We start from the raw sequence: 13,410 nt of genomic DNA on the forward strand, positions 1-13,410 counted from the left end.
GACAAAAGCTGTCTTTGATCCTGCCAAGCAGAAGGCTTGTAAAACTCCACTGTGTAGGATGGGGAGCGACATAAAGGCGTCGGTTTCTTTGATATATTGTAATCCACAGAAAGATATTGTCTTGACCCGAGATCTACAAAGTGGAGAGGAAGCTGGACCTTCCCAAGCTCAAGGCACCTTTTCTTTGAACTGTTTTACAAACTTTTCTTTGAACTGTTTTGTAACCAAAGGCGATGGCTGTTTACGACCCCCCTCCCTTAGAAACAGCTGTTGCCCTGTAATCAGGGAAAGTCCAAATAAAAGAGGAGGCGTACAATCTTTCGTCAGAGCGTGGTGGGACTGTACTCTTTGTACAGTCCAGACGTTTCTCCTCAATTGAGCCAAATTGAATTCTGTCTCTGTTTAATTCCTTGCTTCTTGTCTTGTTTAATAGATGTCATCAGTCTTTGAACCTGACAATAATGTTGTGCTAAAATAAATGAAATAAATTGATAACTAAACTGTCAGTAGAATTAAAGTGCAAATAAACATACAGCTTCACCCCTTGAGTCTATTTTTTTTTGCGCTTAAGAAACTTCTCAATGTCTTCTGTTTGTTTGATATTGTCATTACTGCCACAAGTGGTGGAGAAGTGTATTACAACTGAGAACCATAATGTAATGATTGTCTAAAAAAAAAAGAAAATAGCAGTGATGGGTTCAAGGTTAGATATTCGACAGTTTACTTTTTTTTTTTAATTAACAGCGATACTTTTGGAGTTTGCGGAATGGAACATCTTGCAGACACATGCAGAAAGTATAAATGTTATAAAGGTTATAAACATTTGATCCAAACCACAAGGAAGGGTTTTTTTTTTTTAAATGGAGCGCTTAACTCCAAACGTCTTTAGCACAATTTGCACATGCAGCATGTCTTTTAAAAAGAAAAACAAACTTTGAAGTAATAAATACGGCATGAGAACAAAACAGAATGTCGTACAAACAACGACAGTAGTGTCATGAAGTGATGCAGTAATGTACACTATTTACCTTGGAGAGTGGACTCCAAGCTGCTTCTCTGTCAAACACACCATCAGCAGCCTCTCCATACTTTCTTGGATAAATGCCCATCATTGAGATATTGTTTTAGCATTGTTGGCCGGTGGTATCTGCTTCCGTACGGTGCAGACTCGCGGTGCTTAGCCTCCAGCTGTTTCGCCGAGTTAGCGAGCTACACGCTCTTTCATTTATTTCTTGAATTCCACGACTATCTCCAGCTTCTTCTTCTCACCGCTCGCTTTCTTCCTTCCCAATGTTTGGAAAAACAAAGTTATGTCCATCTTTAGCTGTAAGCTAATGCTAGCCAGTAAGGCCGGACGTTTTGGTTGGCTCATGGGGTGTTGACGGGGACGTTCGCTACGCTAACTAGAGGCATAACAATCAAAACGCAACCACTCGAACTGGACAATGGCAGAGGTATTATTATTGTGCCCTTATGTTGCACTATAGCCCGAACAGTTTGGGGCTTTGGACCAGTGGTTCTCAAACTGAATGTACTCAGGCTCCATCTAGTGGTGCGCTGTTAGAATAATTATGTGTAAGCCATAATTGCCAACCTTGCGACCTCCGATTTCGGGAGGTGGGGGGTGGGGGGGGGGGGGTCGGGGGTGGGGCAGGTGGCGTGGTTGGGAGCGTGGTTAAGAGGGGAGGAGTATATTTACAGCTAGAATTCACCAAGTCAAGTATTTCATATATATATATATATATATATAAATAAAAGAAATACTTGAATTTCAGTGTTCATTTATTTACACATATACACACACATAACACTCATCTACTCATTGTTGAGTTAAGGGTTGAATTGTCCATCCTTGTTCTATTCTCTGTCACTATTTTTCTAACCATGCTGAACACCCTCTCTGATGATGCATTGCTGTGTGGCACGCACAAAAGTGCTTTCATCAAATGCACTAGAGTCTGGAATCTTCCATCTCTCCCTAGCATGGCCCAAAACTGGTCAATCTTTGCTTCCTGAGGAAGATCTTCACTGCCAAGCACTTGGTAGTCCACTACTTCTTCCCGGAGGCTCTCCAGGTCCAATCGCAGCTGCGGCTTGGAACTTACAAGCGTATTTCTTCATCTTCATCTTACTCGTGGCTGTATCTTCCTCGTTCTTCTGCTTCGTCTTCTTGTTGTGTGCGCAGTTGTGCACTGCACTCTCGAAAAGCCCTAGATGTTATTGTCACATATGCATGTACAGTAGATGGCAGTATTGTCCTGTTTAAGAGTGTCACAACATTGCTGTTTACGGCAGACGAACTGTTTTACAGTAGACGAAAACGTGACTGCTGTTGTTGTGTGTTGTTACCGCGCTGGGAGGACGTTAATGAAACTGCCTAACAATAAACCCACATAAGAAACCAAGAACTCGCCCTCGATCATTCTACAGTTATAACGTGATTGGGCAGGCACGCTGTTTATATTGTGGGAAAGCGGACGTGAGAACAGGCTGTCGACACGTCACTCAGGTGCGCCTGAATTTCGGGAGATTTTCGGGAGAAAATTTGTCCCGGGAGGTTTTCGGGAGAGGCGCTGAATTTCGGGAGTCTCCGGGAAAATCCGGGAGGGTTGGCAAGTATGGTGTAAGCTATCACACAACTCTTATGCTTAAAGGCCGTTGCTATAGTTATTATCAATTGTGCTGAAGTTGTACTTTTCTATCTGTGCAAAGGGACAACTTGCAATCCAAGATTGCGAGTCGTCTTGTATCAGTGCTTGTGTCCAGAACATCGAGTACCGTGATGCAGACAAAGCAGAGACAGGGCGATATCACGAGTGTCATCACATTGGTAGGAGATTGTAACTGAGTGTGCAGCCCCAAAACGTCTCTCCTCATTGAGCCAAATTGAACTCTGTCTCTGCATGATTCCTTGCTTCTTGTCTGTTTAATAGATGTCATCAGTCTTTGAACCTGACATGCTCCAAAGGATCACTGAGTTAAATATTCTCACACTGTGTTACTGTTCAAGTAATGTTACAGTGGCCAAAAATATACCTCTGCCTTGTTTTTAATGAATACTCGGGCCTACTACGCTACTGCACTTTGATGTCGGTCACTATGGTGGAACTTGGTGGAAAAAAGTTTGATCTAGACCAGGGGTGTCAAACGTACTGCCCGAGGGCCGGATTAGGCCCGCATACACAGGTTTTATCCGGCCCGCGGGATGAGTTTGCTAAGTATAAAAATTAACCTGAAATTTTTTAATGAAAGAAACTGCTGTTCTAAATGTGTCCACTAGATGTCGCAATAGCAATTCTTCGTATCTTTGTGGACGATGCTACATATGTACAAAATAAACCACATGATGCTAGTATATCAATCGAGGAAAATGATCCAACTACATAAATAACATACTGTAATTTGATATTGATATATTTTTGTATCTTAATAGATTGCAAATTAACACCAATGAGTTGACTGATGAACATTATCACATAATTTATTCAGAAAACATAAATAACAACAAATAAAGAGAGAATACTATTAACCGCAACATGTAAGTGTAAAAAACAACAACAACAACATTATGATTTGTACATTTTCAGAATGTGCTTGTTCTATTTTTAAACAAAGAAACCAATCTGAAGTTGTCTTTATTTTTAAGTTATTGTGCTGTGATTTTACCAGTCCGGCCCACTTGGGAGAAGATTTTTCTCCATGTGGCCCCCGATCCAAAATGAGTTTGATACCCCTGCTCTAGACTCTATCTGGTGCGTTGGTTTATGGATTTAACACAAAAAAGTGTTTTAGATATAAACATCCCAAAAACATGATTTAGGTAACATGACTGAGCGGACATTTTCACCCCAGTCAGAGTTGAAACCTGATCAAATGCTATCATTCTGGACCTCACTTTCAAACTGCATACTTGTAAGCACTCGGGGATGTGATCAATCCGCCCTTGCATTCTTCCTTGTCTGATAGCAGGAAAAGACAGTTCAACGCTCGGCAGGTCACTCGCTCCATGTCCTCCTGCTGCCTTCACTGCCGTCGGGAAACTACACGCACGCCGCCCCTGAGCAGTAAAGAAATGCGTCTGTTCCTGCAAATAATATCCAAACAGTACCATCTTGAAGTATGCTGAAATTGTTTGATGATGCCGGTATTTTTGAGGCGACGGGATTTCCCAGTAGTAATACTTAAAAGTCGGGAAGTATACATGAAGTACCGTAATGCAGTATTACTAGTATACTATGTAGAAAGTTATGCTTCATGGTTTAGGTCAGGGATGTCAAACTATTTTTCATTGAGGGCCACATCAGGGGGAAACTTATAACAACATATTATATGAATATATATAGCATCCATCCATTTTCTACCGCTTATTCCCTTTGGGGTCGCGGGGGGCGCTGGAGCCTATCTCAGCTACAATCGGGCGGAAGGCGGGGTACACCCTGGACAAGTCGCCACCTCATCGCAGGGCCAACACAGATAGACAGACAACATTCACACTCACATCCACACACTAGGGCCAATTTAGTGTTGCCAATCAACTTATCCCCAGGTGCATGTCTTTGGAGGTGGGAGGAAGCCGGAGTACCCGGAGGGAACCCACGCAGTCACGGGGAGAACATGCAAACTCCACACAGAAAGATCCCGAGCCCGGGATTGAACCCAAGACTACTCAGGACCTTCGTATTGTGAGGCAGATGCACTAACCCCTCTGCCACCGTGAAGCCCCTATATATAGCATATTATATGAATATATATATATATATATATATATATATATATATATATATATATATATATATATATATATATATATATATATATATATATATATATATATATATATATATACATATATATATATATATATATATATATATATATATATATATATATATATATGTATATATATATATATATATATATCAGTGACGTGCGGTGAGGTTGATGGCTGGTGAGGCACTGACTTCATCACAGTCAGATTTACAAACATATGAACCCTAAAGTGTATCTTATTCACCATTTGATTGGCAGCAGTTAACGGGTTATGTTTAAAAGCTCATACCAGCATTCTTCCCTGCTTGGCACTCAGCATCAAGGGTTGGAATTGGGGGTTAAATCACCAAAAATGATTCCCGTGCGCGGCGCCGCTGCTGCCCACTGCTCCCCTCACCTCCCAGGGGGTGAACAAGGGGATGGGTCAAATACAGACAACAAATTTCATTACACCTAGTGTGTGCGTGACAATCATTGGTACTTTAACTTAACTTTAACTTTACACATACAAACTGTAGCACACAAAAAAGCACATTTAATAAAAAAAACGTTATTATGGTCTTACCTTTACTTATAAATTAAGTCCATGCGCTGCAACTAAAGCCCTTACTTAAACTTTCCACGTGCAAGTTTGAATCTATCTAAAAAAGTGTAACCGAGGGTTTATAAATGTCGCCTATACTGTATGAAACTACAAAATAACTAACACATGAAAATAGGTTACAAAAGTTATTTAATAAGAAGCCAAAAAGTGCAAAAACAAAATGTTCGTGTTGGAGGAGTTGTGAATTAGATACACCTGCAGTCTGCAGGTGTACCTAATGTTGTGGCCCTGCAGTCATTCACAACTCCTCCAACACGAACATTATTGTTTTTGCACTTTTTGGCTTCTTATGAAATAACTTTATTAAATAGATTCAATCTTGCACGTGGAAAGTTTAAGTGTGGGCTTTAGTTGATATAACAATTCTACGGCGGGGGTGCAGGAGGCGGGACTACTGGAGCCTCAGCCAGTGCGTCTTTTGCAGCCGTTTTATGATCGCTCAGCACAAGAAATACGTTACACACATACAGTTGTTGACAAAATACACTGTACATTATATACCTCAGATAACTAAACTATGGAAATGTATAATATAATTCATATAACAATACAGTCTCACTGCACAGCAGGCCAGCAGTTAGCCGAGTCCACAATCCATTTTGAGGCACTCAGTGACGTGCCACAACTGGCTGCTGTTCACCGCACCGTCTCTTCTCAGTATTTGAACGGCAAATGTGAAAATTCAGCGATTTTGAATAAAAATAATCTAAAACTGGTGAAGTTAAATGAAAAATAACTTTATAGTATAATCACTGGATACATATAACAATTTAATTTTTTTTTTTTCTTTTTACATATTTTTTCTTTCCATGATGGCAGGTGAGGCAGGGCCTCACCTGCCTCTCGTGACTGCACGTCAATGATATATATATATGTATATATAGAGAGAGAGAGAGAGAGAGAGAGAGAGAGAGAGAGAGAGAGAGAGAGAGAGAGAGAGAGAGAGAGAGAGAGAGAGAGAGAGAGAGAGAGAGAGAGAGAGAGTATATATACATATGGGGGACGGCGTGGCGAAGTTGGTAGAGTGGCCGTGCCAGCAATCGGAGTGTTGTTACTGGGGTTCAATCCCCACCTTCTACCATCCTAGTCACGTCCGTTGTGTCCTTGGGCAAGACACTTCACCCCTTGCTCCTGATGGCTGCTGGTTAGCGCCTTGCGCCTTGCATGGCAGCTCCCGCCATCAGTGTGTGAATGTGTGGGTGAATGGGTGAATGTGGTGATACTGTCAAAGCGCTTTGAGTACCTTGAAGGTAGAAAAGCATACAAGTATAACCCATTTATCATTTATTTATATGTGTATATATAGATCTAGATGTACATATATATATATATATATATATATATATATATATATATATATATATATATATATATATATATATATACATATATCCATCCATCCATTTCTACCGCTTATTCCCTTTGGGGTCGCGGGGGGCGCTGGAGCCTATCTCAGCTACAATCGGGCGGAAGACGGGGTACACCCTGGACAAGTCGCCACTTCATCGCAGGGCCAACACAGATAGACAGACAACATTCACACTCACATTCATATATGTATATATATATATATATATATACATAAATATGTTTATACAGTTTACACATATATGTATGTATACAAACATATATATGTGAATATACACATATATATGTATGTATGAATGCATATACATATATATGTATATATATATAAATATTTGCATATATATACATACATATATATCCACATATGTACATATGTGGGTATATATGTATATATACACATATATATGTATATATAAACGTATATATGTATATATACACATATATTTATATATATAAACGTATATATGTGAATATACACATATATGTATATATGTGCGTATATATGTATATATGTGTGTATGTATGTATATACGTATATATATATATATATGTATATATGTATATACATATATATGTATATATCTATATACATATATGTATATATGTATATACATTTATATGTATAAATATATATATAAAACTATCATATATTTTATGTAAGCTTTAAAAAAACATCTGTAGATTTTACAGTAAAAAACTGCTAACGTAGTCACCAGAATGGTACTGTAAAATATACTGTGTTTTTTGTTACAACATATAACAATAAATGGAAATAGTACCACAGTTTTTTTATTTAATTCTGGCAAATGAGCTGACAGTTTACAGTGACAGTGAAAAAAACGTGGTACCGTTTTTCCAATGACATTAATTAAGTAATACACCGCAAAAACAACAAACAGATTTTACAGTAAAAAAAAAAAAACTTTAAGATAATTTTACCGTGAAAAAAAACACTGCTAGTTTTTTCAATTTACAATAATAAGCTGTAAAAAAAATGAATAAAGAAAAACATTATTTTACCATAAATCTATTGTCATTTTTGATGGATAACTTACTTTGGAATCATGGGTCAAGTAGATATGTAAGTATTTATTTTTATTTTGGCAAACAATTTCTTTAGAAAGTATGATGATTCAATATTTGTTGCAATATTGGATACTAATAAAGTTTATAATGTATGCAATTTCATGCAGTACATATACTTTTTTATGTCAAAACGGAAGAAAAAAAAACGAACACATTTAGGAAGAAAATACTTTATTAATGCATATCATTTCCAGTCATTGATGGGCCACATAAATGATGTGGCGGGCCTTGAGTTTGACACTAGTGCTTCAGGTGCACATGGTTAATATATGGGCATTTGTATTTGTATTTGATTATATTATCCGAGTGTCTGTGAAAGCCGCAGAAAATATCGAAGTCCACTACTGCTACCTGGTGGCAAAACATACACTTGCAGTGTTGACAAATCATACAAAAATGTAAATGATATGCTGTATTTTATTAATACCACACACGTGTTATTTTTGAAGATATTTGTTTGGTTTTGGTAAATTTTAATCTGGTTGGTGAAAACATTTTGTACATTCTAAAAAAAAAAGTCATGACACATAACCTTTATATTGGCAGTAGAAAATAGACATATATGTAAAAACTATTTTTGTTTTAATGTACAATGATGACGTTCTAGAGGTATTAATTAGTAGGTTGACTATTGTTTATTGGTATATTCCCTTTGTGCAAAAGAGCTCCAACTGTGTCAGATGATGTGTTCATTGGGTCAGTACAGAGATATTCTGTTGGTTTTAGGTCTGGGTTCTGAAAAACATTAACAGTTTTTCTTCATTTGTTAATTTGTCATGTTGAAAGGTTCCTCGTCAGCCTTTAAAAGGTCCCGTGTAAAAAGTGTTGGATTTAAATGTTTTACTGTATTATATTAATCCCCAGAAATGTGGCATTAATCATGTTTAGGCACATGTGCACAATTTATTTTGAGCACACATAATTAATAATTAATTTTTATAATATACATTTAAAAAAACAATAATAATTTAAATTAACCTCATGTGTACCTGAAAAGTGTTCCTGTATGACAAGAACATTGCATTTGTGTCAAAATATTGCAATATTATATGAAGGTAATTTAAACTATGCAAGCAAGTAAAATACTGTGATTATTCATGATTAATCAAAATTCAAAAGTGTGATTAATCAGATTTTTTTGAAAATGTATCATTTAACGCACATATTATATTTAGGGCTCTCAAAGTTAATGCATGCGATTATTCACACAAAATACTGCATTATGTATATACACAGAATAATCACGCAATTTATTTTGAGCACGCGTACTCCTTTAAATGAACCTCATGGGTACCGGAAAAATGTTCCTGTATGACAATAACATTGCATTTGTCAAAATATTGGGGTCTTTTTTTAGAGGTAATTTAAATTACGATTGCAAGTAAGATACTGCGATTAATTGTGATTAGTCAAAATTAGAAAATTTAAATATATAGGGCTGTCAAAATGAACGAGTTAACGCACAAAATACTGCATTAATCATGTATATACGCAGATCCATCACAGATAAATGTATTTATTTATTTTGAGCACACGTGCTCCTTTAAATTAACCTCGGATGATTACCTGAAAAATGTTCCTCTATGACACTCTGACAATAACATTTAATTTGTGTCAAAATATTGGGGTCTAATAATAATAGATTATAAATAATAAAATAATATATAATAAAATAACATAAATTATGCAAGCATATATATGTATATATACAGTATATATGTATATGTATGTGTATACAGGTAAAAGCCAGTAAATTAGAATATTTTGAAAAACTTGATTTATTTCAGTAATTGCATTCAAAAGGTGTAACTTGTACATTATATTTATTCATTGCACACAGACTGATGCATTCAAATGTTTATTTCATTTAATTTTGATGATTTGAAGTGGCAACAAATGAAAATCCAAAATTCCGTGTGTCACAAAATTAGAATATTGTGTAAGGGTTAAATTTTGAAGACACCTGGTGCCACAAACTAATCAGCTGATTAACTCAAAACACCTGCAAAGGGCTTTAAATGGTCTCTCAGTCCAGTTCTGAAGCCGACACAAACATGGGGAAGACTTCAGATTTGACAGCTGTCCAAAAGGCAACCATCGACACATTGCACAAGGAGGGAAAGACACAAAAGGTTATTGCTGAAGAGGCTGGCTGTTCTCAGAGCTCTGTGTCCAAACACATTAATGGAGAGGCAAAGGGAAGGAAAAACTGTGGTCAGAAAAAGTGTACAAGCGATAGGGATCACCGCGCCCTGGTCAAGATTGTGAAAAAAAAACCATTCAAAAATGTGGGGGAGATTCAGAAGGAGTGGACAGCTGCTGGAGTCAGTGCTTCAAGATCCACCACCAAGAGACGCTTGAAAGACATGGGTTTCAACTGCCGCATACCTCGTGTCAAGCCACTGTTAACCAAGAAACAGCGCGCAAAGCGTCTCACCTGGGCTAAGGAAAAAAAGAGCTGGACTGCTGCTGAGTGGTCCATGGTGGTCATGTTTTCTGACGAAAGCAAATTTTGCATTTCCTTTGGAAATCGAGGTCCCAGAGTCTGGAGGAAGACAGGAGAGGCACAGGAGCCACGTTGTCTGAAGTCTAGTGTAAAGTTTCCACCATCAGTGATGGTTTGGGGTGCCATGTCATCTGCTGGTGTCGGTCCACTCTGTTTCCTGAGATCCAGGGTCAACGCAGCCGTCTACCAGCAAGTTTTAGAGCACTTCATGCTTCCTGCTGCTGACCTGCTCTATGGAGATGGAGATTTCAAGTTCCAACAGGACTTGGCACCTGCACACAGCGCAAAATCTACCCGTGCCTGGTTTACGGACCATGGTATTTCTGTTCTAAATTGGCCCGCCAACTCCCCTGACCTTAGCCCCATAGAAAATCTGTGGGGTATTGTGAAAAGGAAGATGCAGAATGCCAGACCCAAAAACGCAGAAGAGTTGAAGGCCACTATCAGAGCAACCTGGGCAAAAGGAGCTCCAACCAAGTATTGAGTATTGTACATGCTCATATTTTTCATTTTCATACTTTTCAGTTGGCCAACATTTCTAAAAAAATCCCTTTTTTGTATTAGCCTTAAGTAATATTCTAATTTTGTGACACACGGAATTTTGGATTTCATTTGTTGCCACTTCAAATCATCAAAATTAAATGAAATAAACATTTGAATGCATCAGTCTGTGTGCAATGAATAAATATAATGTACAAGTTACACCTTTTGAATGCAATTACTGAAATAAATCAAGTTTTTCAAAATATTCTAATTTACTGGCTTTTACCTGTATATATATATATATATATATATATATATATATATATATATATATATATATATATATATATATATATATATATATATATATATATATATATATATATATATAATATATATATATATATATATATATATATATATATATATATATATGTGTGTGTATATGTATACATGTGTGTATATGTATATATATATATATATATATTAGTGATGGGTCCGGCAACACCGATGCATCGGCGCATGCGTCAAGCTCATAGAGCAAAACCCTGTGTCGGTGCGCGTGCCACTTTTAGAAAGTCACGTGACCGATCATGAGCTGTTTCGGTCACGTGACCGATACGCGAACTGTGTCGCACTGACGCCTCCTCTGTGCCCTGTGAGCGGGTCGTTTCTACAGCCGGAGAAATAATAACTAAGAAGAGAAATCGTCTAAAATTTAATACGTTGGAAAAACTGTTTTTTTTAAAAATAAAAATGTGTAAAAAAATTCCCAGTCCACAAGCATCCTCATTCACAACACATTTCTCTTAGATTTCCATGTTATGATCAGTGTTGGGTTAGTTACTGAAAACCAGTAACTAGTTACAGTTACTTTATTTCAAAAGTAACTCAGTTACTAACTCAGTTACTTACACCAAAAAGTAATGCGTTACTGTGAAAAGTAACTATTTAGTTACTTCTTTTTTTCTTCTTTTTTTTTTAAAGCTCCCATTAATGCCCTTTTTGCCTTCATTTCAGTACTGTTATTGCACTGGAGAATAATACAATCTGTTGATCAACTTGACATGCATTTTTATTTTCCTTTTAACATAATTAATGAAAAACAGTGCAACATAAAAAGGCATTCCTCCTTTCTTTAAACTTGGACCAATGACCATTAATAAAAAACAAGTTTAAGTGCAACATAAGAAGAAACATCATCTTCCTTGAAACATAGGTAGTGAAATAAAGGCTGACATCTGGAGTGATGCTGCTGTCTTCCACACTTGGAGCCATGGATTGTAGAATCCTTGTTTTCAGTGGCAGGATCATTGACACAGATGGTGAAGTTTCAGTGCTCAGTAGAGATGTAACACTTTTGAGGGGTTTAAGCACCTAGAGGACCTCATCTGCCACTCTCACATCATCATCAGACAGGGTGACATTTGTCTTCAGGGTGTTGTGGGTCAATGCAGAGTATATAGCTGCCTGCTGCTCCAACATATCATAAGTGGAGTTCCACCTCGTTGGGACATCATGTATGAGCAGGCAGCTTTAGCATTTCTTGCTTTGTCTTAAGCACATGAGCAGCTGTTGTGCTTGGGTGGAAGTAAGAAACCTTCCTGATCCTCCCAAAGAGGCGCTCCATCCTATTGACTGAGATTCCCTTCTGTGATGCCAAATTCACTACATGTGCAAAGCACCTATCTGTGGTCCCAGTCCTGCCTCATTCTCTGTAATTATTAGATTTTTGGCATTATCACGTGTGACTGGGATATCTTTATCTTCCATTCCTCCACTGCTTGTGTCAGTACCTGCGCAAGGTGACTCTCGTAGAGGGGGCGTGTCTTCTCATCTCCCAGTCTGCTGCGATGAAGTGAGCGCTTATAGTTCCGCTGGACGTCCAGCCGTCTGTCATGAGCGCAACAGATGATGCTCGGGATAGTTCATCCACAACTTTTTTCTTCTCCTGCTCATAAAGATCTGGCACAATCTTATTGCTGAAGTGGGTGCGCGACGGGATGTCGTAACGTGGTTCAAGCACGTTCAGCATGTGTTTAAAACCCTCGTTTTGCACAACCGAATCTGCACTTATAAACACACCGATTCAATGGCGCTGGGCGTTCAAGCTCCTCCGTTATTGCGCTCGCCATGACCACGCTGTGTGTGGACTGAACGTGCCAACAACTTTTTTTTTTTGTTTCATATATCAAACCGCGGATCAAACCTCCCCTCCCCGCCAACACTATTTCACCTGAACTCTTCTGGAGTGGAAGATGAGATTTTGACACTGCAAGCCGACATTGAGCTGAAGTCCAGAGCTCATGGACAGTTCTGGAACTTACTCACAGAGGTAAAGTACCCCAACATTAGGAAATGTGCTACCTCCTTGACTGCATTATTCGGCTCCACTTATTTATGTGAGTCAGCCTTTTCCCACATGAAGATCATTAAGTCCAAGTACCGTTCCACCATGACTGATGAACATTTGGAAGTGTGCTTGAGGCTGGCTGTCAGCAGCTACTATCCGGACTATGCATCCCTGACTGATTCAATTCAGTGCAAGTCATCAGAGTAAACTCGGGTAATGACAAAAAATGTACATAGTTAA

Source organism: Nerophis lumbriciformis, linkage group LG23 (genome assembly GCF_033978685.3).
Source record: "Nerophis lumbriciformis linkage group LG23, RoL_Nlum_v2.1, whole genome shotgun sequence".
Lineage (NCBI taxonomy): Eukaryota > Metazoa > Chordata > Actinopteri > Syngnathiformes > Syngnathidae > Nerophis > Nerophis lumbriciformis.